Source organism: Crotalus tigris, unplaced genomic scaffold (genome assembly GCF_016545835.1).
Source record: "Crotalus tigris isolate CLP2741 ecotype Arizona unplaced genomic scaffold, ASM1654583v1 scf7180000018103.2265978, whole genome shotgun sequence".
Taxonomy (NCBI): Eukaryota; Metazoa; Chordata; class Lepidosauria; order Squamata; family Viperidae; genus Crotalus; species Crotalus tigris.
Window position 1 is genome coordinate 346625 of NW_024096824.1, and position 26970 is coordinate 373594.

The 26970-nt window shown below is 36.6% G+C and overlaps 1 protein-coding gene across 11 annotated transcripts in view; it reads right to left on the reverse strand.

The window, feature by feature from the left end:
- PRLR (prolactin receptor) overlaps positions 1 to 26970 on the reverse strand; it is a 156651-nt gene that overhangs the window by 98525 nt on the left and 31156 nt on the right. Inside the window, exon 1 of one of the 11 annotated variants that reach the window (XM_039347879.1) lies at positions 25932 to 26050. The exons of the other annotated variants lie outside the window; for them this stretch is intronic. The gene's annotated coding sequence lies outside the window, so the exon portion shown is untranslated. Of the gene's footprint in view, positions 1 to 25931; positions 26051 to 26970 lie in introns of those variants that run through there. 11 annotated transcript variants of the gene reach the window in all.

The following is a 26970-nucleotide window of genomic DNA, read 5'->3' on the forward strand; positions in this document are numbered from 1 at the left end:
AGGGTTATGTGATCACCATATGCAACCCCCCCCCCCCAAGCCGGCTTCTGGCAAGCAAAGTCAATGGGGAAAGCCAGGTTCAATTGATGACTACATGATTCATTTAACAGCTGCATTGATTCATTTAACATCCATGGCAAAAAGGTTGAAAAATTGGGCGTGACTGCTTTGCTTAGCAATGGAAATTCTGGTTCTAATTGTGGTGGTAAGTCAAGGACAACTTGTACAGTAATATTCTTGCTCTTATGTATGTATGCTTCCCATAGCCCATATTGCTAATTTTTTTTATCATACCTAAATTGTTTGGTAACAGTATTGCATCTGATAACAATGAAGAGGTTTCTCTTGCTAGCCATTCAAAACAGAGGATCTAAAACCTCATGCATTCTTCCATCAATTGTACCTTTGTCCCCATTACTGCAATGTCTTTTTGGCAGGGGGGAGGGTGGAAAGTGAAGAAGAATTATTAACACTTATTAGGACCAAGTTTGATACCACCACTGCTACCAGAACAATATGGTGGATGAAAACAAGCTATGGTAGGAACAGATCAGAGATAACAATTAGACACAGGGACAGTTTCTTCCCTTGTGCCATCACTCTGCTGAGCACCTAATTCTTACAGTGCTGTCTAATGTCTATGTGTGTGTGGTTATAGTATTATTATTTATCTTTCTTATTATTCTCTTTACTCTACCCTTTGTCTACCTATTCCGTGTTTCCCCAAAGACCTGGGATAGGCAGATCTGGATGTTTCATGGTGTTACAGATATTGTCGCAGGATGGAAGCTGTTCTGGGTAAAACTGCCTTTTATAATTGACTGATGGTGAACTTGTCAATGCCGATGGTGTTCAAGTGGTGCTTCAATTGTTTTGGGATTGCACCCAAGGCCCTTATTACTGTTGGTATCACCTTTGGTTGCTTTTGCCACAGTCATTCTATTTGCAGGTCTTTATAGTTTGTTATCCTCTCCAGTTTTTTCACTTCTATTCTGCTGTCTCCAGGTACTGCCACATCCACTCTCCAGACTTTTTTTTGTCTTTCTTACCAAAAAATGTTAAGTCTTGGGTGTTATGTGGCAGATGACTGTCTGTTTGACTTCTAAAGTCCTAGAGCAATTTAGCTTCTTCATTTTCTATAACTTTCTCTATTTTATGGTCCCACAAGTTCTTGCTTGCAGGCAAATGATATTTCTTGCAGATTGATGATGATGATGATGATAATGCTTTGCATGAACACTGAGTGCTCCTGTACTGGAGACAAATTCATTGTGTGTTGAATCACACCTGGCCAAATAAAGTTCAATTCAATTCAAAAATTTTGGACCTTCAGATTCAGAAGCTTCTCCATTTCCCAGACATATCTCACCCCACCCTGCCAATCAGGCTGTGGTATTTTATTTCTGTTTTGAAAGAAATGACAATCATTCAGGCATCAACACTTACAATGTAGCATGGAGGGCATCATTTCTCCCATGGAAGTGGGAGGAAAAATTCAGCCAAATCAGAGGGGTGGGTTGCCTTGCATGCTAGTTTTCTATTTGCTCCTTAAATGTAGAAATTTATGGATACAGGATGCCAGAGAATTCGAGAAGGGCATATAGTATGTTGTTTCTACTTTTTTAAAAAAGAGGACAGAGCTAATAACAATTGGATGTTGATACCTTGCATAATTCTGGAACAAATCATTAAGCAATCATTTGGTGAGCATTGAGAAAAGAATGTATTGTCTGGCAGGAACCAGCATGGTTTTCTCAAGGACATGTTATGCCAAACTAACCTGACCTCCTTTTTTGATACAGTGATCAGTTTCATTGGCCCAAGGAATGCGATGAACATAGTATACTTTGATTTCAGCAGAGCATTTGACAAAGTCTGCCATGAGAGCAGACACAACTGATAAATGTATGCCCATAGCTTCACATATTGGGTTCCATTCTAGCCCTCAGACTGTTGAACATATTTATAAATGAGTTGTTGAAGTGTTACAAAATATGGTTATGAAATTTGCAGATGACACAAAGGGCAGGTAATATACTCCTAGGTGGTTTATCAGGGTTCAGGAGGATCGTTACAATCTGAAACAATGCATAAAAAACAGTAAAATGCTTTCAGCAGGAATAGGAAAAATGTTTGAGTAGGAAAATGAAAGAAATGAGCACAGGCTGGAGAGATCATATTGGGCAAAAAGATCTAAATATTTTGGTAGATCACAACCTGAATGTAAGTCCACAATGTGATGCAGTTTCAAAACAATCACATACCATTGTAGGCTGCATCAACAAAAGTGTAATGTCAAGTGTATGGTTGTGCTCTATCCTGCATTCATCAGACTACTGCATCCAGTTTTGGTCACCATATTATAAAAAAGATGTTGAGATTCTGAAAAGTGAGTCACAACTGATTTTATGACCTTCTTTGTCATGGTTGTTAAGAAAATCACTGCAGTTGTTAAATGAATCATGAGGTCATTAAGTTAATCTGGTTTCCCCCATTGACTTTTCTCATTAGAAGTGGGCTGGGAAAGTCACAGTGATCACATGACACATGCTCAGATGGCTGTGATTGTTGGCAAGGGCCTTGAACTCCATCTGTATTGAGTCCCCCTTGATCTTTTTCCTTCTGGAGATTGTAGATTTCCACTTGTCTTGCTTCTTCTGTGCTCTGGCATTCTTTCCTAAGTGCACATTCCAGCCTTTCAAACTCATTCCTAAAATGACTTACCCACAGCTGAACAAAATAATAGAGTTGGAAGGGACCTTGGAGATCATCTAGTCCAGTGGTGGCGAACCTATGGCACGGGAGCCAGAGGAGGCACTCAGAGCCCTCTCTGTGGGCACGGCACCGTTACCCCAGTCCTAGGCCTTCAGCTGGGTTTTATAAAACCTTTTTGTTTTAGGCCTCCGCCGCCATGTACCAAAAAAAAAGGCTCAATCAATCAGTCAATTTCAACTTCTCGCAGGAAAAAAAAAGATCTTGCAAAGTTGGAATTGATTGATTGAACTTTTTAGTCCCACCCAATCTGCTGTTTCCACCGCAGCCACGCCCACCCGATGATGCATAAGTGGGTTTTGGGTCTCTAAAAGGTTCACCATCACTGATCTAGTCCAACCCCCTGCTCAAGTGGGAGATTGTGACTGTCCAGTCTCACACCCACAACTTCTGAAGGCAACCCATTCCACTAGTTAATTGTTCTCAGTGTTAGGAAATTTCTCTCTTAGTTTTCCCTGATTAGTTTCCATCCATTGTTTCTTGTCTTGTCTTCTGGTTCTTTGGAAAATAGGTTGACCCCTTCTTCTTCATGTACCAAAAAAAAAGGTTCAATCAATCAGTCAATTTCAACTTCTCGCAGGAAAAAAAAAGATCTTGCAAAGTTGGAATTGATTGATTGAACTTTTTAGTCCCACCCAATCTGCTGTTTCCACTGCAGCCACGCCCACCCGATGATGCATAAGTGGGTTTTGGGTCTCTAAAAGGTTCACCATCACTGATCTAGTCCAACCCCCTGCTCAAGTAGGAGATTGTGACTGTCCAGTCTCACACCCACAACTTCTTTTTTTTTATTATAGAGTTTTATAAATTTTACAGAAAATAAAAGACAATACAAAAACAAAAAACAACATATACAAATAAAAAACAAACATTACCCAACAAAACCCCCCTTCCCCCACCCCTACCCAAACCCCCCTTCCCCCCCCCAGGGCCTCCCAGAGCAGAATATAGGCTTAATTAAAAAAAAGTTAAAAAAAGGTAAAATATTTGGGGGTGATGCTATCTGTTTCTAATGCAAAATTATTTAAAAATAATTATGAAAGGTTGTGGGTTAGGGTACAGAGAGACTTGAAGAATTGGGAAAAGTTGCAATTATCCCTCATGGGAAGAATTGCAGTGATAAAAATGAATATTCTACCCAAGTTTCTCTTTTTGTTCCAAATGATACCGATTTTGAAGAATGAGATCAATTTAATTGAGTGGCAGAAAGGCCTTAATAAATTTATTTGGGCAGGGAAAAAGCCAAGGGTTAAGTTTAAAATTATGCAAGATTTCCGTGAGAGGGGAGGACTCAAGGTGCTGAATTTGAAATTATATTATGATGCGGTGGTTTTAACATTAGTTAGTGACTGGGTAAATTTGACAAATTCTGATATACTTCACTTAGAGGGATGGAATCTACTTTTTGGGTGGCATGCCTATTTAATATTTAATAAAAAAATGGATTGGGCTTTTAAATCTCATATCTTAAGAATTTCTTTACTTAGGGTTTGGAGAAAATATTATAAAAGTGATTTCAAAGTACCATTATGGGCTATACCTTGGCATGCAATAGAAGGAATAAAAAGAGGGGTTAAAATGGATATGGTGTCTTATAGACAGTTACTTAAATGGGATGGACAAAACTGGCAGTTAAAATCACGGGAAGAGTTAGCACAAGAAAATATTATTTATTCTTGGTTCCAATATAGGCAATTATTAGATAGATGGAAGATGGACTGTAAGGTGGGTTTTCTCAGAGAAGATGAAAATCTTATTAAGCAAGTGAAGGATCAAAGACAAACCCACATTAAGAGGATTTATGGGGTTTTAGTTGAATTGGATTCAGAAACGGAACTAATTAAAGATTGTATGATTAGATGGGCGCAGAATTTTGGTGAGCCAGTTCCATTGGACACCTGGGAAACTATTTGGGTGAGAAATGTCAAATTTACACAAGCACAGAACTTAAGGGAGAATTTTTATAAAATGTTTTATAGATGGCACCTTGATCCACAAAAAATGTCTTTTATGTACCCTGACTTACAACCTAAATGTTGGAGATGTGGTTGTATGGATGCTACTTATTATCATATTTGGTGGTCGTGCAGAGAGATAAAAGCATTCTGGATTAAGATATGGTGGAATATCCAGAGAATTTTTAAAAGGAGGGTAAAATTTACTCCACAATTATTTTTGTTAGGTATAGTTATTGATTGTGATACAAAGGAGGTTATATTGATGTTAAATTTGATTACAGCTGCGAGGCTGTTAGTAGGACAATATTGGAAGAAGGAATCTTTGCCTACATTGCAGGAATGGTTTCTTAAAGTGTCTCATTTGGCGGAAATGGCAAAGATTTCGGCTTTCTTAAAGGGTCAAACGCAAGAGAAATTTCTTGCTGTTTGGGATAAATGGATAAAATTCATACAATTTAAATTTGATATAAAAAAGTACTATATAGTTTTTTCATAATTTTTAACTTTATATATATATATATTTTCTATTTTATATTCTTTTTTTTATAAACACCCACAACTTCTGAAGGCAACCCATTCCACTAGTTAATTGTTCTCAGTGTTAGGAAATTTCTCTCTTAGTTTTCCCTGATTAGTTTCCATCCATTGTTTCTTGTCTTGTCTTCTGGTTCTTTGGAAAATAGGTTGACCCCTTCTTCTTCATGGCAGCCCCTCAAATATTGGAACACTGCTATCATGTCATTCCTTCTTTTTACTCGACTAGACATATCCAACTCCTGCAACCGTTCTTCATATCATATGTTTTAGACTCTAACCCACTTAACAACTCCTTTGCTTAGCAATGAAAATTCTGGTCCCAATTGTGGTCAAAGACCACCTACTGAATATACAGTATATCTTTTTTTTCTGATGATGTAGTAGGAAGTTTGTATGTGGAAGAGGAAGGTCCAGCATGTTCAGTGAGCTGATTTGGAGAGATTCAGAAGCAAGCTACCTCATAACACTTTGCACTTCATCAAGGACATCTCATGAGAATATATTTGCTGCGAAAATCTACCCCCTCCACATTTCCTGCTAAGCATAAAAGAGGAACGCTTGGGAGCAGAGGTGATGACAAACAATATTAATTGTAAAGAAATATTCCCTTGAATTAAGCTTGGAACACAACAAACCAATTTCCTTGGCAACACAATGAAAGCAGTTTATATTGTCTTCCCCTGGATTTTTTTCCCCAAACTATCCCAGCCTATAGCCCATTCATTTGGTATGTTGGGCTATAGTTTCTTTTTGTGTGCAGACTGATGCAAAGTATGAGTTGAGCAGCTCTGCTTTCTCCCTGTTGCCTGTTATTTCCTTGCCATCAAAGGAGAGATAAGGTTGTTTGCAGACAGCAGTTTATCTACTTGCAGACAGTGGCCACCTTGTGTATACACTATTCGTCTGAGGAGAAAATGTAACAATCCCATGTTCCTGACTAAATGCGGTACCCTAATCTTGCAACATATTCCCCTGCTTGTAAATTTCAATGTCCACGGTGCCCGGTCTACTTTCTGAGCATAAGCCAACATTCTGATTAGCTATTTCTTCTTAGAACTAATCCTAATTAAATCAAAAGAAAATATTAAAAAATGATGCCTGTTTGGTGCGTTTTGCTAATCCAAGTAAATGAAAACAAATCATATGCTTTTAGAGTGCAATAAGTCATACTGTTTGATTTCAAAGTACAACAGTGAGCTATGGAGTGATATTGCTCTTACTTTCTGCAATATTATGAAAAGCCAATTCATATGAGCATGTGTTGCAGGATTTTAAAATAGCCTTTGTAGTCTTTCCATTAGAGTAAAACAGCTTTTTAAACTAGAGATTACTTATGATATATCCAGAGTCCTTTATACTTAGAGCAAGTCTGAATTTTCAGTATCAAACTTGCCATTGCATCCATACCTTTAAGTTATACTTCTCAGCACTACCTTTTCTTTTTTTAAAATTTCATTTCATTTGCTTTTCATTTCATTTATTCTTCATCAATGAACAAACAACCCCAAGACATTGTTTTTATATGAGGGGAGAATCAGATAGCAGAATTGGATGCTTGTGAAGAAAAAGCTTGTAGTTGTGAAAATAAAATACATGTTTTATATTAAGATTCTGGCACTATCAGGATTTGTCTTTGTTTCTATACTCTTAGATTGTTGTGACTTTGGTACTAGTAAATAATATTACATTTCCTGTATCTTTCGTGTGGGATTCATAGCTCTTAGCCATGATAGATAACAAACTCCAGATGTGGCATTTCCTAGGGAAAATGATTAAGAAGTTTGTTTATTTAGTGTTATCATTTATAAAGTTGCCCATGACTCTAGATGGCTTACAGGATTCAAAACATAACCCCCAAATTAATTCCACTGCCATGATAAAATATAATCCAATGCAGAACAGTGAAGAAAATCTACAGTATTGCATGACTGGTATTATCCTGTGGGTGGAGGAGCTTTTGGGTGATGGTTTCAAGGCACCATCGTCTCCAAGTTAAGAGACATATATTCATTTTATTCAAATTATGCCCCCATTGCTTTGTATTCATATATTATTCATAACATCCTCCCATTTCTATATAATCTTGTTTCTAGAATGTTCAAGGCTCTGGGCACAGGATTTTGTAGTATTTTTATACAAAATAAACTTTGTTGTAGATCTCTGATTCTTTGGTTCTTTAAGGCTAGTAGCTAATTACTCCATGACACATACTAGTTTGCTCATGTTTCTATTCAATATACCTTCATTCAGCACCTATTCATTCTTGTCTTTTTTATCTTCTTGTTTCATCATAGGTATAAGTACTGTACCTCATTCTTACTGTATTGAAATTATTTTGTCTCTCCTGATGGAACTCCTCTCAAGTTCTATATTTCAAAGTTGACAAAAGTATGTTCAAAGTATAGCCATTTTTACTTCTTTCAACATTCATTCATTGCAGTATACTACATCATGCTCACCACCTTTCTACCAGTATTTTCATGTCTTAAAATTAATTAGTTCATTCCTTTCCCAATTTTAGTAATAGTATACATAGATATACACATTTATCTACTTGCTTTAGTTCTTGTATAGGCTGGTTCCATTTTCCACATCAGACTCATCTTGCTTCTGCTCTAATAGTTTTCAGATTAATATTTCTTGTGCATACAATCTAACATGCATTCCAAATTATTCAGATTCTTAGTCAACAATAAGGTATGTTCTATATACAATGCATGTACACTCCGATCACCAAGTAATACACTCTTAATATCACATAAATATTCATGATGGAAAAGTCAACCTAGCATATCTTAATGTTTCATTATTCCTGTTAACAGGCAAGTATGACCAAATTGGGCTTATCAGGGAGGCCCAAGGAATAATAACACTTCAAAAAGCAAATATTCCCACTCTTTTATTTACTTCCTCTGTCAGAAGTGAGGATGGTTCTTTAAGACTAATTCTTCAGAGCCACAACCAGAGAACTGTAGATTAATGACTAAATTGACTCTGAAACTAACAAGAAATTTCCAGTTTGTTCTTGAACTGAGAACAGGTTTAACCGTCGTAGTCAGAATCATACTATCTATCAGCTTTTTTTTAATACACATTTTATTTTATTTTTTTAATTTTAACATCAAAGTGCTCAGGAAAACACCGTGGTGAAAGGGTAATCAATCATAGCAAAGCAAGTCATATATATATCATAACTAAAATTAATACCTTAAAAATTCCCCCCTCTATTTCCTCACATAATATAACAAATTTAGTTTAATCTATTTCTTCTTAAAATTCAATCAATCCACAGAATCATCCCTACTATTACATCTACAAAAATCACTCCTGCTTTTAAGCTCCACTAATTTCAATTAAAATATTCCAATTGATCTTAAACAAACATATTAATAAAATTTTGGGTATCCCTTCTACAACACACATAAAATTCCAAGAATAACATTCTAATATTTTCACATATATTCCATCTCTTAATTTAATACATCATTAATTAATACCCTTTCTTCTCTTATCATAGATCTCTCTAATTCTTCTGCTATTACAAAATAGTTTTCTATATAAACAGAGTAAAAAAACAAAAAAAAGAATCATTTCGACCTGTTAAGTAAAATTTAAGTCTCAACCAAATTAACTATCGTATCTAAGACAAACATATTATTACACCAATTATTATCTGCTTTCATTTACTCAATTAGATTGTCAAATCAGTCCAAATTTCTAAAGCCTTCTTGACCCAATAATGAAGATTTTAAATCACATTTTTAAATCTAACTCTGGCTTTTTTTCTATACCAAGCTGGTTTCCGTAATGTCACATCTATGTCATCAAATCTCAGTATTTGAGTACTAATGTTTATCAACAAATCGATCTGATCAAAGTTCTCTTTCCATTCTTCCAGTATCATGTAAACAATATAGTCCATTTTATTCCATATTATAATTTCAGCCTGATTATCCAGGTTGTCATAACTTTCAATCGATCATGTCTGGCTGTCAATTCCTATTAATTTAAGCAATGGGAGCACTTATAGTCATTTTTTGATCTTCAAAGTTCTCCATTTGTACATAGACTTGTGAAATATCCTCCTCTGTAGTAGTTAGTTGATTTATAAAGTAGTTATTTAAGGTTTCAATCTGGGATTTTGGGTCCAGAATTTTTCTAAAGTTCAATTGATCAGTGGGTTCTTCCATCTCAAATTGTGTACACTGTTGCAGATAAGCTTCTTCTTGGCCTGTAGATTGGTCTTTTAAAATTTGGGGCTCAGCTTGTGAATCTAGAAGATGGTCTTTAGTTTTTCTCCATGACTTCATCTCCTCTGTCATTTCCAATATTTTTTCCAATATCAGCTCATACTCCAATCCAGAATTCAATTGATCAGTAACTTCTTCTTCCATCTCAGATTGTATATACTGTTGCATATGGGCTTCTTCTTGGCCTATAGGTTGATCTTTTAAAGTTTGAGGCTCAGCTTGTGGTTTTGCAAAATAACCTTTAGTTTTTCTCCATGACTTCATCTCCTCTGTCATTTCCAATATTTTGTCCAATATCAGCTCATAGTCGAGCTGTGGGTAAAAATCTTCTATTTCCATAGTAAAAGAGTCTTTTAATCTTTTTGTGGAAACTATATTTATTAACAGTCCATATACATCTCCCTCCACAATTTTTAAATCACATACACAACCCACAGCTGTTTCCAAGCCTTTATCTTTTCTTCTTGTTAATTCCTGAAGGTCAAAAACATATCCAAACACCAAAACAAAGAGATTAGAATTGCAATAAATATTTTTGCCACAAGATGTCCTCAGTAAGCTATAAAAAGTTTTTTCTTTGCACCTTAAAAGCCTTTATCAAGTTAAGAATGACAAAGAAAGAGACAGAAAAAAGTAAATATCTTCAGTATAGTAAGTAAACTAATGCTCTAAATTACAAATCTTTCCAGCAATGCCCAATATCCAAAAGGTTCAAAATATAATAAGTGCTGCTCTATAGTTTTGTTTGAAGTATTTTTTTCCCCCACCAAACAGACACCACTTTCTTAGAACAGGGAAGTCATCCAAAAAGCAAGCTCTTGCAGGAAAAATAGTTCAGGACGGAAAGAGGGAAGAAAGGTCTCACCTGGCTTCACCATGGTGGTTCTTTATGCTTAGATGATTTTATGACTTCAGCTGGCACAGTGAAGCGATCGGCCATTTTACTGACCGATCTTCTTCTCCATCGGCCCTACAGAGTTAGCTCGGACTGTAGGGGGAGCCGCCGCTCCACTGTAGTCGAGCAAAAGCCTCCTCGACGGTGGTCGCCTCTCCAGGGTGATTTAAGACTTACATAAGGGTCTACCGGTAGAGAGAAAAACAGCCAACGAAGAGCGACATCTCTTCGTATGGCTGAAGCTGCCGTGATCCAGAAACAGAAGCCACTATCTATCAACTTCTGATGTGATGGGTCTCATGCCTAGGGCAGAGGTTGGACTACAAGACCTCTAAGGTCCCTTCCAACCATGTGATTCTATAATGTGGTGTGATTCAGATTGATTCTGATATATGTGGTGATGCCCAGGGACACAAGTGTTCATTTATGATACAATCACCAATAACTACCAGAGCTTAGGGTATTCAAATTATTTTATTTTTGTTTCTGTTTTATTATAGATTTTATTCACATTAACATTATTTTTCCCTACACACACAAAAAAATCATGCTCATGTTTGGTGATACTCATCAATGAATACTGTTTGTCTTAGACTAGTCAAAATGGTTTCCTTATTGCCTTCAGGAGTACTGCCAGGTAGTTAAACCTACATGACATATTACAAATACTAAGAAATTATGTTTGTGTACATATTGGTATATAGACTGTCCTCTTTCAATTTATTCACCAATATAGTTATGAGCATATATTGGCTGGAATCTTTATTTTTCTTATTCTGTTGCTTGTCATGTTTCTGTAAATATTCTAACCCTACAGCCATAATTTGGTAATGATGGGCTGCTGATCTAATATCTTCTAGTACTAGAGGGCCTTGCAAATAGGACATATATTCTAATGTATCCTACATGTATCTCTTCTTTAGTACACTCCTTCCATCTTTGTTTTGTCTTCTATGTTTTTCTCTCCTTGTTTTTCTGTGTCTATTTCCATCTTCAGTGTCATTGTAAATGTTGTAATACTCCTCCTTGTTTCTGTGCTTGCTTTCTTTAGCTTGGAACTTGCACACAAGCAGTTAGTTGGCTCTTTGTATGAATAATACAATGAATTTGATTTCGTATGCTCCATCTGGTGATATCCATGTATTTACATATTATTTAGTTATTTATTTCTGTTTCATGGGAACATAATATAACTACATTCTTACTATATTAAGTTTAGATATTCCAGTCTCCATCTCAAAGCAGCAGCACATCTTGCTTCCTCAAAGAGACAGAAGATTGAACTTGACCATAATACTCATATTTATTTCTTTTTTCTGCATCCCTTCTACAAAGTCTAATTAATATTATTTAAACATTGACTCCATTGTAACCAAGTACTAGTTTTGTGATATCCTTCTTAGCTATGAAAGGAATAATATTTCATCTTTGTACTGATAAAGGAATATTTGTAGCTCGGGGTGGAAATGAAGGGTTCTTGACGCTTTCTGAGCTTGGTTGTTTTCTTGCAGACATTTCATTACCCAAACAGATCATCACCGATCAACAACATCACTGATTATGTTACCTAGTTTGGGTAATGAAATGTTTGCAAGAAAACAACCAAGCTCAGAGAGTGCCAAGAACCCTTCATTTCATCTTTGTTTTTCATATCTTGAATTGTAAATTTTGACTGTAAGTATATACGTTCAGTCCATTTGAAACTGGTGATGCGTAAGGTATCAATGTGTAGTCAATTCATTTCACCTTTCACTATATTAAGCCTTCCCACGTTCATGCTTCTTACATTAAATTTTTTCACTGTAATTCTGTCTTTGTAGCTTTGGAAGCTTTTATTCCTGTTTGGCAACATTTGCAACCATGGGAACCTAGAAAATATTTAATTTATTGCATCATAAGCACCAATAGTACTTTGAAAGATCAGCTTTTTCCTTTTTCTATCTAGCTGTTGCCCAGTATAAGCTGTTGCCTTATTTTAGCTGAGCAGTTGGGATGATCTTCAGGCTTTGGATGAGTAGGCTAGTGTTCTTTGCTCATCCCTCCTACAAACATAGTCCCACCATCATGATGAGGCAATAGAGAAAGACTTGCAAGGGACATGACTGAGGTGGGATGTTAAGAGGAATCCTTTTCTTACTGTTGTAATTAAAAAAATCCTGGTTTACAAGGACTAATTTTGGGTGGATTATCCTTCAGCTGATGATTAGCTCTTCAAAATTATAATTTTCTCTTTTCACACTGAAAATATTAAGAGTTTTCTTGTTTCATTCCTTTTTCTTTTTAAATTTATTTTAGGGTTGTTTTTTCCTTATTCACTCCCTTTTTTCTTATCAGTGGTAGGCTCAGGGCAGGTAGAACAATTCTGAGAATTGCTTCCAGGTGCTTAGCATATCCTGTATAGAAAAGCTGAAAACAGGAGGTATATGTTTATTTTATAATAGATGAACATTGAACCAAATGGGCCCCATTCAGTTTAATTTCCATTCTCTATAAAACAAATTTATAAGACTAACAAATTATATTTAATGAGATTCTGACTATTTGCAACCACTCATTCAAGGACAGGAGAGGCTTATCTTTCTCAGAAGCAGCCGAGATCTTTTTTGCAGTTGATTACTGGCACTAAAGCATTTGTTATTCTACTCCTGAAATAAAAGGTTCCAAAGTGGCTTGCAAATGATTAAAACCTAGTCCATGTCCATCAGTTTCCCTTCTATAAAGCACATAATGGAGAATGGAAAAAATGTAAGCTGGTGTTCTTAACATTAGATAATAGCTTGAGTAATATCCAGCTGGGAAAAGAATTGTAGTGCTATCTCTAATTCTCTAACTCTTATCTCAACCTCAGCAAAATGGCTTTTGCTTGACAGTAAAAGAAATTGATCATTTTGGGAAAACAAAATGGCAGCTACCAGGAATCACTTCTATGTATAACTATGAATAGCAAAACCTAAATTTAAAGAAATAAAATAATATTAATGAACGGGGTTCATGAATGAAGCTTTTCAGAATAAAAACAAATTATATTTACTGATAATTATACTTCATTCCTAAAAACGTTCCATGTTTACTTGTGTTAACATAGCTCTTTATTCTCAAAATAGACATATTTTTTGCCCATGAAAAAACCTGAGAAAAGTAACTTTTTTTTTTTTTAGAATTTACAGATAAGGAAAAAAGATGCCAAAATATTTTTAGCAGCATTTCAAAGATAATCTGCTCAAGCTGAATGGTCCAAATAAACATTCAAGTATTTCATCATACAAAATACAGACTATACAACTCTAGACCAATTTCTCTGCCTCCCACTGAAACCTCTGCTTTGACTTATTGTGATTATCATTGAAATAAATGCATATTTTCTCCATTGTTCCTCTGCTAGCTCTTTGTTCTCCTTTCCATTTCTGTTTTCCCACTGCCAATTTTTAAATTCTTGAGGCAGGGATTCCAACTCTTATCCTGTATAAGAATGGTGCAAATTATACCATTTTATTTTAGCAGCATGCTGCCAAGAAAAAATTTAGGGATGTGTCTGTAAAGTAATTTGGAATCAAGATCCATCTGAAAGGATTTAAATGATGCTACTAGTTGCAGTTGAATGACTGATTTTCAAGATTATGTTGATATTGTACTTTCTTTTTACCCAAGTCTAGAAGATTTCCTGATAGGTCAAAAGTGTGCAAAAACAATAAAAGTGAGTAAATAGAATAGAATAGAATAGAATAGAATAGAAGCTGGAAGGGATCTTGGAGGTCTTCTAGTCCAGCCCCAGCTCAAGCAGGAGAACTTATACCATCTCAGATAAGCGACTGTCTAGTCCAGTGGTTCTCAACCTGTGGGTCGGGACCCCATTTGGGGTCAAACGACCATTTCACGGGGGTCGCCAAACAACGCAGTTCGCCATTTTTTTCCCCTTTTCCTTAGCTGTGCTACTCCCTTTTATTCTATTGGCTTTTGACAGCCAATAGAATAGACCAGGGGTAGGCAACCCAAAACACTTAAAGAGCCACTTGGACCCGTTTCCCACCAAAAACAAAACACTGGGAGCCGCAAAACCCTTTTGATATCTAAAATGAAGAGAACACTGCATATATCCTTTTTTACCTTTATTATAGGTGTGTATGTGTGTGTGTGTATGTATGTGTGTGTGTGTGTATATGTATATGTATATATGTATGTGTATACACACACACACACACACACACACACACAGGTAAAAAAAGGATATATGCAGTGTTATCTTCATTTTAGATGTCAAAAGGGTCTCTCTCTCTCTCTGTCTCTCTGTCCCTCCCTCTCTATCTGCCCTTGGTCTGCCACTCCTCTTCCCCCGCTCTCTTTCTTTCTCTCTCTCTCTCTTTCCTCTCTCTCTACCTCCCTCTCTCTCTCTTTCTCTCTCTCTCTTTCTCCCCCCCCTCCTATCTGCTGCTCACCTGGCAAGCTTCAAGCTGTTGTCCAATAAGCAACCTCTCTCTTTTATGACTCATGGACTTCAACTCCCAGAATTCCTGAGTCAGCCTAGCTGGGCTAGCTAGCTCTCTCCTGCCCTTCCTGCTTCCTGCAGAGATGCAGCAAAGGGAGGAGCTCCGACCAGTAAGCTTTTCAGCTCCTCGGAGAATACTGTGAGTGCACTCTCTTTTACACATACACACAGACACACACACACACACACACACACACACACACACAGAGAGAGAGAGAGAGAGAGAGAAGCAGGGAAGCACAATTGCCTCTCTCTGTCTCTGTCTCTCTGCAAAGGCAGAGGAGGCTGGGAGCCACGGGGGAAGGCTCAAAGAGCCGCATGCGGCTCCGGAGCCGCAGGTTGCCGACCTGTGGAATAGACTCTCTTAAATAGAGTCTAATTCTATTGGCTTTCAAAAGCCAATAGGAATTGTCCAGGCTATCTCTGCCCCGCTGAGCCCGCCAAAAGTCCCATTCTGCAAACGGTGCTGCACCAGTTGAGTAGTCCTCGACTTACGACCGGTTGAGTAGTCCTCGACTTACGACCGGTTGGGGGTCGCGGCATTAAAAAGGTTGAGAACCACTGGTCTAGTCTCTTCTTAAAAATCTCCAGTGATGGAGCGCCCATGATTTCTGGAGGCAAGCTGTTCCACTGGTTAATTGTCCTCACTGTCAGGAATTTTCTCCTTAATTCCAGATTGCTTCTTCTCTTTTTGATCAGTTTCCAACCATTGTTTCTCATCCTTCCCTCTGGTGGATTGGTGAATAATGTGACCCCCCTCTTCTTTGTGGCAGCCCCTCAAATACTGGAATACTGCTATCATATCTCCCCTATTTCTTCTTTTCTTTAGACTAGCCCAGGGCTGTCAAACTCACAACATCACATGACATGTCGTGACGTATCGTGGCTTTTTTGCCATTGCCGGCAGTGGGGTGGGTGCAGTTTTAGCATGATGCATCCAGCCCATAGGCCAGCAGCTTGACACCCCTGGATAGCCAAACCCAGGTTTTGCAGCCGTTCTTCATATATTTTAGTCTCTAGGCCTTTGATCACCTTAACTGCTCTTTTCTGAATTTTTTCCAAACTCTCAACATCTTTTTTGTGATATGGTAATCAAAATTGGCTGCAGTATTCCAGGTGTGGTCTTACTAGGGTTTTATAAAACAGTACTAATACTTCTCATGATCTTGATTCTATGCCTCTGTTTATACAATCCAGGTTTGTATTAGCTTTTTTGTCGGCTGCTGTACACTACTGGCTCATAGTCAAGTCATTGTCCACTAGGACTCCAACATCCCTGTCACAATTACAGTTTTTGAGTCAGGTCTCGCCCAATCTGTACTTGAACCTTTATTTTTTCCTGCCTAAATGTAAAACTTTGCTTTTCTCCACACTGAAACTTATTTTGTTGGGTACGGCCCGTTGTTCAAGTTTGTCATGATCTTTCTGGATCCTGAGTTTGTCTTCTGGGTGTTGGCTTCTCCTGTCAGTTTGATGTCATCTGCAAATTTGATGAGTTCCCCTTCAATTCATTTAAATAATTTATGAAGATATTGAAGAGTACTGGGCCTAAGACATAACCTTGCGGTACCCCACTGCTTACTTCTCTCCATGTGAATGTGGTGCCATTGAGGACTACTCATTGAGTACGGTTTGCCAGCCAGCTACAGATCCATCTGGTGGTGATGTTGTCTATTCCATCTTTTTCTAGCTTACCAAGGAGTAGGTTGTAGTCTACTTTATCAAATGCCTTACTGAAATCTAAGTATACTGTATATACTACGTCCACAGCATTTTGCTGGTCTACTAGTTTAGTCATTTTATCGAAGAATGAAATAAGATTGGTTTGGCATGATCTGTTTTTGACAAACCTGTGCTGGCTATTTATAACTTTATTTGCTTCTAGTTATTCGCAGATCCGTTTTTGATTATCTTTTCTAAGATCTTCCCAGGTATTGATGTTAAACTGGTCTGTAGTTTCCTGGGTCTGTTTTTTTCCATTTCTTGCAGATGGGAACCACATCAGCTCTTTTCCAATCCTCAGGTACTTCCCTGGTATGCCAGGATTTTTGAAAGATGTGGTGCAGTGGTTCTGAGATAGCATCTGCCAGCTCCTTCAGAACTCTGGGATGTAATCTGTTGGGTGCCAGTGATTTATATTCATCAAAGTCGGATAGATGTTCTCTTACCATTTTCTTGCTTATTTTAATTTTTGTTTCTACTTTGTCTTTTGCAGTGGGTTTTTTAGTATGTTGGGCTATAGTTTCTTTTTGTGTGATGACTGATGCAAAATATGAGTTAAACAGTTCTGCTTTCTCCCTATTGTCTCTTATTTCCTTGCCATCTTCTCTCTTTAGTGGACCTACAGTTTCCTTGACTTTTTTCTTGTTGTTAATGTGTAGGAAGAAACTTTTTTTTTTATTATCCTTGATTTCTGTTGCATGTCTTTGTTCGTTCTGGGCCTTTGCTTTCCTGACTTTATCTTTGCGTGTTCTGGCTGTCTGCTGATAATCGGCCTTAGTTATGTGCCCCTCTTTCTATTTTTTGTATTTGTCCTTTTTGTTTTTCAGTTTGTCAGAGATATCTTTGTGCAGCCATGCTGGTTTCTTCTTGAATTTCTTATTTTTCTTTTTCAGTAGTATTGTGCTGGTCTGGGCTTTTATGATTGCATTTTTCAAAGTTTCCTACACTTCTTGGTTGTTTTCCCCTTTAGGATTTTCATCCATTGGATCTTTCCTAGGTTCTCTCTGAGTTTATTAAAGTCAGCTCTTTTGAAGTTTAAGGCGCTGGTTGGATTGTTTTCTATTGCTAATGTTTGCATTATATTAAATTCCAGTATGACGTGGTCACTTTCACCCAAGGTTCCGGCAATTTCAATTCCCTCTATTAGTTCTTCTCTATTAGTAAGGATTAAGTCCAGTATAGCTTTATGTCTAGTTCCCTCCTCCATCTTTTGAGTGACAACATTGTCGGCTAGGCTGGTTAGGAATCTGTTTGATCTCCCACTCACTGCAGAGTTTGTCTCCCAGTTGATATCTGGATAGTTGAAGTCTCCCATTACTACTGTGGTATGCTTCCTACATACATTTGTTAACTGGCTGACAAAGAGTCCATCTATTTCTTCTGATTGGTTGGGTGGCCGGTAATATACACTTAAGCAACATCACTCTTTTCTCTTTTATATTGACCCATATATATTCTGGAGAGATTTTGTCTTTGGTCATGTGCATTTCTCTAGATATGTAATGTTCTCTTACATATTGTGCAACTCCCCCTCCTCTTTTTGTAGACCTGTTTCTTTTGAACAATTTGTATCCATCAGTCCATTCCATTCATGGGTTTCATCCCACCAGATTTTTGTAATGCCAATTATGTCATACTCTCCCTTGTGTACTATTACTTCTAGTTCGCCCTGTTTGTTCCTCGAGCTTTGAGCATTTGTATGTAAGGTTATATAATATTCTGAAAGAAAAAGGATTCAAAAAGATTTAAATAGGCTTAAGCAATGGATTGAAATAAATAGGAAGGCTAAATGTATTTTGCATCTGAAAATAAAAATAAAAAGCAGACATAGAAAATTGAGCTTGGCAGTTGTGTATACAAGAAGGATCTGTGTATCATGTAGTTGACAAATTAAACAGGTTAACAGTGTGATGCAGTTGCTGAACAGGGCAAATGCTATCTTAAGGAACATTAATAGAAGTATAAAGTTTAGATCATGGGAAATAACTGTTTTCTTCTACTCTGTCCTGTCCTGTTCTGATCACCACCAACCCCAAAGAACAGTGACAAATTAGACAAAATTGAGAGGAAGACTATGAGAATAGTAAGGAGCCTGAAAATCAATACCTGTGAGAAGTAGTTAAAGATTCTGGGTATGTTTAGTCTATAAAAGAAACAACGGAGAAGAGATAAGACAGCAAATATCTGAAGAGTTGTCACAAAAATGAGGAAATGGACTTATTTTCTATTGTTCCAGAGGACCAGACCATAGCCTATGGATTCTACAAGGATGCCAGAACAAGTGAGTTCACTTTGACTGGAGATCTTTCAACAGAGGCTGAATCAGGAACAGCTGGTTCTAGACTAGTTCTATTGCACCATTCAATGTTATGATTCTAAGTACAATAAAGAGAATAGTCCAAACCAGGTTTGTGCTTTAAAGGTACCAAATACCCTGCCTTTCATTAAGGCATCTAAATATATAATATATCCTCCAATTCTATCTCTATAACGAAATTCCTTAAAAATATATGATAAATCCTTCTCCAAGTCTATCTCTACAACCAAATTCCTCTTATTTTCCATAGTTAAATGTACCTTCTCTTTAATCCCAGCCCCTACATTATATGCACACCAACAAAACAAAAGAATCAAACTGAATCAGACCAGTGGTCCAAATAATTTCCTCCATAGTCTGTTTCCAATGCTAAGTAGCCAGATAACTGAAGCAGAACAGAGTGCAGACCCAGATGTATGGCACAGTAACATGAAACATAAAGTGGTATCAGGCAGAAGACCAGAGAGTGGGTGAAATAATATTTCAGCTGAGGTTTCATTTAACATAGTGGATCTATGAATGGTACAGGGACTATTTTTTGTGCTCTGCTTCTGGCATCTAAATATCTTGTGCTAGGACTGATATGAGGCAATGGCATTCCTCTTTCTCCAACCCCTGATATTTTTGAGAAATAGTGTTGCAGCACACAAATGCTGAAAAAGAAACCTTTTTCTAAGACCAGGTAAAATTTCTACCCACACACTTTTACTCATTTCTGTTCATTTTATTTCATCTCCTACAGCAGTGGTTCTCAACCTGTGGGTAGGGACCCCATTTGGGGTCGAATGACCATTTCAGGGGGGGTCGCCAAACAACGTAGTCCGCCATTTTTTCCCCCTTTTCCTTAGCTGTGCTACTCCCTTTTATTCTATTGGCTTTTGAAAGCCAATAGAATAGACTCTCTTGAATAGAGTCTAATTCTATCGGCTTTCAAAAGCCAATAGGAATTGTCCAGGCTGTCTCTGCCCTGCTGAGCCCGCCAAAAGTCCTATTCTGCAAACGGTGCTGCACCAGTTGAGTAGTCCTCGACTTACGACCAGTTGAGTAGTCCTCGACTTACGACCGGTTGGGGGTCGCAGCATTAAAAAGGTTGAGAACCACTGTCCTATAGGCATAATTGCCTCAGGATTGATCAGAGAAATGCATTAGGCACCTAGCGCAGCATAACACAATATAACAATAGATGCAGCTGAGTAGGTAAACACCATCCTATTGTATGAAACTAGCCACAAAAGAAAGCAGCTGGGTTCAGGACAGTTAAATCTGAATTATTTCTACATAAATAAGTAAACCTATTGTTGAATCAGCACAAGTGTCCCTAAAAGTTGCATAAAAATTGCAGCAACACAACATCTTCAGCAATTTTTGAATGCCTTATTACATCTATATCCATCCAGGTTTTTCCCCTTCCCCTTTAAAATAGTCAGTTTATTCAGCTCTTAAACAATGGCTCAGTCAAGACGAATAAGCCTCTTCAGTTTTCAGTATAACTTTCTCAGGGTGGCTAATAGAATATATGTCTCAACAAGCCCATCTGTGATCATGATCACCATTAACAATAACTATGAAGTTACAAAACTAGTGATTGAGTCAGAACACTGTTGTATTAAGAAACCACACCTAAGAAGATCATCAACATAAACATGTAAGAAGATTTACAGTTCCTTTTTAACCATAGAGCTAATTCCATGCTATCAATAGCATGCCAGGATGTGGAATTCAGGCTAATGCATTCAAATATAACATCTTCAGTCCTTCCATGGTAATTATATAGAGAAGGCCATCTTATGCAATAAGTAAAGGCACAAATGCAGCCTTTATTTCCTTTAGTCACATTCATATCCATCAGCCAGATTGGCATAATTAAGTGATTGTTATTGGTGCAAGTGACCATATTTATATGTGTACAGTTCAAGCTAACTACTTTATTGTATTCTGCCTATAATACAGGAATCTCTTCTGATTACTTGCCTGTCCTTAGAAACACAGCTTTGATGTGTGTGTGTGTCTGTGTGTGAGTCCTGGATAATTTGCAGTTGTCAATGCTAATTCCCCACTTGATCCTTCCTCTCTATCTGGCTGTATGTTTCCCAAAACCACTGCTGCCCCTCTCCTTTGAAACTGTGTTCTAACCAAGTTCTATCAGCACTAGCCCCTTGTAGTGCTTAGGAAAACTAGCACTGATTACTTCAGAAAGCCTTCACCATGATGGTGAATCTGTCCTGTAACAGATGTCTGATTGGTACTGAAGATCTTATTATTTAGTATCAAAATTATGGGAGAATTATTATTGTTGTTTGTTTGGGATCATATTATTTTAATCTTTTGTTTATAGTTTTGGACATTGAAGCCATGTATACAAACAAACACATATGAATGGTATCCTAAGGGAAAAAAATCAAAGAAAGTATTCTTTACAGCCTTTAGCTAAAGCATTTAAAGGACAAAGGGAAACAAATGACACAAACACTGTGAAAAGAAGACACGGTTAGAAGAAAAAAATAAAGTTTGAAAATGGTGTTCATAATCAGGATGTAACATAAATGACTAGGATTTATTTTTGCTTTACTTTCTGGAAGCATTTGTCATTTGTAAATGTCAGTTCTTTTGAAACAAGAATATATATATATATATTCACTTTCTATTAAAAATCTTCAAGTTCCCTCTTGAACACTCTATGTATAATTTCCTTTTCAAGTGGCATAAATTGAAACATTTGACAACCCAGCTTAATTATGGACCCTCTACAAATATAGAAAAGAAATGATGAATCTTTCATTATGGTAGTGATCATACCTTATTTAGCTAGAATATGCAATTACATGTTCTGTTCTTACTTTGCATCAAGTTGTGCTAGGGATTTTGCCATGTAACATTTAAGATTTCCTGATCACTCTGAATTTCTTTTATAATATTGATGAATTCTTTCTTGGGAACAAAAAATATCATTTAGCCTCCCCCATTATAGTCAAATTAAATATCTATCCATTTATTTATTATTATTATTTTTTAACCCCACCTTTGTTACTTTATAATTAACTCAAGGCATTCTTAATACTCCTTCCTCCTCCTATTTTTTTCCTCAACAACAACTCTATGAGGTGGGTTGGGCTGAGAAAGAGGAAAGAAAAGAACCATTGAAATACCATGACCTTAATTCCTAGGCCCCCATCTTCCCAGAAATATAAACAATACTATTTCAGTGCTATAATCTACTTGTACTATACCAAATTATTTGATTTTTCAAATGGTCATGTACTTTATTTTAGCTTTTTGGTTATAGCAATTGAACCAACCACTTAGGATGCAAATCTTTATCTATTATGGTAAAAGTTTTTTTTATTTATCTTAATTCTTATTAAGACAGGTTTCAAGTAGGAAGCCTTAATTATTCCCATCTCAGTTGATATCTCTCTGATAATTCTAAGCATACTGCAATTACTGAGAGGAAAAAAAGTAAATGCTGTTAATCCGGTATATACAGAAACTGTGTTTATGAAGATAATTATTTTATTGCAATGCAAAATTTTTGTTGTTTGCAAGGTGATCTAAGAGGATTCATCCCACATTTCACTGCTTTTCTTGGTCTGCTGCCCATGTCAGAAAATTCACTCATGTATTGGTCAGCCCTACAACAACAACAACAACAACAATAATAAAGTCGGAAGGGACCTTGGAGGTCATCAAGTCCAACCCCCTGCTCAGGCAGGAAACCCTATACCATTTCAGACAAATGGCTGTCCAGTTTCTTCTTAAAAACTTCCAGTGTTGGAACATTCACTGTTTCTGGAGGCAGGTTGTTCCACTGGTTAATTGTTCTAACTGTCAGGAAGTTTCTCCTTAGTTCCAGGTTGTTTCTCTCCTTGATTAGTTTCCCTTCATTGCTTCTTGTCCTGCCTTCAGGCGCTTTGGAAAATATCTTGACTCCCTCTTCTTTGTGGCAGCCCCTGAGATATTGGAACACTGCTATCATGTCCCCCCTCATCCTTCTCTTCATTAAACTAGACATACCCAATTCCAGCAACCGTTCCTTATATGTTTTAGCCTCCAGGCCCCTAATCATCTTTGTTGCTTTTCTCTGTACTCTTTTTAGAGTCTCAACATCTTTTTTACATCATGGTGACCAAAACTGGATACAGTATTCCAAGTGTGGCTTAACCAAGGCATTGTAGAATGGTATTAATACTTCGCGTGATCTTGATTCTATCCCTCTGTTAATGCAGCCTAGCACTATGTTGGCTTTTTTGGCAGCTGCAGCACACTGCTGGCTCATATTTAAATTATTGTCCACTAGGACTCTGAGATCCCTCTCACAGTTACTACTATTGAGCAAGGTATCCCCTATACTATACCTGTACATTTGTTTTTTCTTGCCTAAATGTAGAACCTTACATTATTGGAAGAGGTTTGTCTGTAAAGGCAATATATACTTTTTAAATTAACATATTAATAAACAATGGTAACAGTGTTGCATGTTGTATGTGATTGCCTTAGGACAGACAAATTGGCAACCTTTTCAACTATCCTTAACATTTAGCTTTTTAAAGGAAAATTTAAAATAACAAAATCTTATAGCAAAACTTTATTTATAGCTATAAACAACCCAAGTTGATGTTAAAATTAAAACGGAGCTGGGCTCTGGCAGTTAGTTCTTAAATATATATATTTATCTAAAACCTTACAGCATTATACAAACAACAGCAAGGGAACAAAAGCAACCAGAAATAAGAATCTGCAATTATAGTTCACTGGACATTTCTACGTGTTTTATATATGTAAAAAAATTAGATCACACTCTTACAAAAATCAGACACATGTTTTTCTCTATTAATACACTGACTATTAGTGCTATAAATGCCTAGAAAGTTTTCATAAAACATACAGAAGCTATTTTTTATGTATTGTTAACAAAATAAAGCAGGCATCATTTCATTCAACTATTGATCAAGCCTGTCACTACAATTACTTAAAAATAGTTGGAACATCTAAAAACAAAGTGAAATAGAGAGGTGCGAACCCACACCTTCAGATGTAATAATAATCAATACTATTTCATTGGGCAAAATATTTTTAGTATATTGCCACTGAAGTTATATAATTTTTTGTTTGATCTGGTCCTTTTAATGCAAAAATCTTAAAATGTATTTTATGACTAAACAACATATGCAAAAGCCGTAACTAATCCTCAATACACAGCTTGTTGGAGATACACAGTACAGATTCTGAAACCATGTTTAAGTTCTATATAGTATCTTATTTGCCAGAGTCTTGGAAAAAACTAATATCATGGTTATTTGTTTGATCTGGAACTATTTTAAACTTCTTTTACAATTATTTTTAGTTTGCTAAATTACAAGCACAAAAGTATGCTTGCCTGCATATCCACATAGCCCTATGTTCCAAAAATTATTTTCCCATCCCATAGGTGGAGGGATTAAATGCAAGTATTAAGACGATCCATTGTTATGTTACATGAATTATGTGAAGTGAGAATGAAAATGAAAATATGTGCAGCAAGAATGAGTTATGTTTTACACACTGCCCCTGGAATGCTGTAAGTCTTAAGTAATTGTCAAAATTCATGGCTTTCGGGGGTGGGGGGTGGGGGGGTGTTGCTAAGCTGCATATACCAGACAGATAATTCTACGATGTCATATAATGAAACTTGTATACCAGAATAATTACTAAACTACAGAGGGAAGGTACCCTGTGTAAACTACTTTTTTTTTAATTGGAGCAACATAATTTGTGCTATGAACATTAATATAAGGACATGTTTAGTTGGAGTTAAAATTAACAGCCAATTACAAGGGATTTCCCAGTCCTTCTCATTTCAATGGACATTAGCTCTTTGAAATCTAGTGGATTTTGAATTGTTTAACTATGATGTTCTCATTGCAAACAGTAGCATTCTGTCATCCTCTACATAATTACAGTAGATTAAATTTGAAGGGGGAACATAGAATTAAAAGATTCTGTAGCCCATTAAATTCTGCTTGATATTATCTATGGATAAATGGTTGGCAACTGGAAATATAATATGAGAGTGGACAAGAAAGTCTGAATGACATTAGATGCTACTGTAATCAATGTCATCTATGGTATTAAGCTATGGTTTGCTTAATAAACTACCACTGGCTGGGTTTCATAAAATGCGAAGCCATAAATTATGGCTTCCAAATTAGAATGATCACCTAATAGCTAGAACAATGTATGAGCCTTATCTACAAAGCATTCCTGTGTCTCTCAACTAGTTTCAATGCACAATGTTCTCCCACTGCAGCGCAAAAGTACAAAGAAAGTCAAATGTGCAATTCTCTGACACATCACAATGAAATAAAAAAAGCATCTGTGCTGGAATTGAATACCAAAACATTATTGGATCACATTTATTTCAATAAAACATAGACCCCTTCACTTAATGCAATAAATTTGCACTTTAGTGCCCTTTCACCAAAAAGTTGAAATAAATTAATGGTAATATTGACTATAAGCTTATTTCAGCAATTATTTATTTTCTTAGAAGAAAAACATCTCTGTTGCAACTGAGTATATTGTTGGATATTACTACAGTTAGATTCAGTACTTTCAATACTTTTATGTAAGTTCTTCTGGATATCCTGGGAAAACTAGCTAGGGATGGGGGAATTGCAATTTAAACAGCTGGAGGATGCCAAGCTGGAGCAGGAATACAATAAAAACCACTTCTTTATGATCTCAGACAAATAAAGTTGGGGAAGGAAACGGTATCATATTGGATTAAATACTGCTTTTCAATGATTAATTTTACTTATAATTCACAAAACTCTTTGAAATGTGGTTTTTAAAGTCCAGATTCCCCATTAAGGAAACAAAAGTGCAAATACTTTGCAAAAAAAAAATTTTCCAGTTGCAATCAGTAACCCTTACTGAATGCAAATACATATATTGCCTCTAATTTCTTAATAGCCATGGATAGCTTTGTTTCACTTTCTTTTTAAAAAAGCATGCAACTTACGCTTTTTTCTCTGAGAAGTCGATTGTTCGAATAATCCACTTCTAGCCTTGCAGTTACACAACATAGAGATGCCAGCCTAGTCTGCACAGGGTGTTTTTTTTTTGAGAGAGAGGGATACCTGCAGAGTACAGCTTTCTGATAAGGTCACCAGGGTTTAGCAGAATATAACAATGCTTAATTCCCATTGGTTTTTGCCTGCTGAGCACCAGGCTGTTTCCTTGACAACACATTTGCAGTTGCTACGGCATTCTCAGCCACATGTGATGTCAAGGTTTGATGTCAACGTAAAATAAAATTCCCTCCTGTTTGCAAATCAGCATGTGATAGGTCCATAAAAATGTGTATGCAATTGTGATTTGCATCAATGAAAGCATAATTTCAAAATTTTCGGGAGCAATCATATCATCTCTTCTGCATTGGTCAATCCCTACTTTGAATATGGTGTCCTGTCTTCACAATTTAAGATTTTTTTAAAAAAATTGAAAACATTTGAAAAAGACCACAGACGGTCAGGAAGTAGAAAACTAAAACCTACAATGAAACATTGAATAAGCTGAGCTTGCTTCATTTTGAGAAAACCTGACTGCAAGGAGATGTGACTACACACCTCAAATACCAGAGGTTGTATGTTGCATAGAAGAGGTTAAAGATATATTCTCTCTTATTCCAGGGGACAAAACAAAGAATTATGATTTGAATTATAGGGAGGGAGATTCCAACTAAATGCTAGAAAAAAAACTTCCTAACAATAAGACCAATCCGACAATAAGACCAACTATCCATAGAAATGATGACCTCTTCTTCACTGGATTTGTCCGAGCAGTTGGTTAAACAGACTGGACTCAGCAGCTTAAATAGCCCCTTCTGTGGTTTTATTTCTATAGTTCTTGGCACTTTTAGACATCACCAGAGAAAAATGTTTCCTGAAACTCTGGAAAATACCTTTTACTGCAAGGGTTTTAACATCTTGTTATGTTTTCTTTGCATCAGTTTTGGAGAAGAATTTTGGTTCTGACTATGCAATCATACATGTATTTAT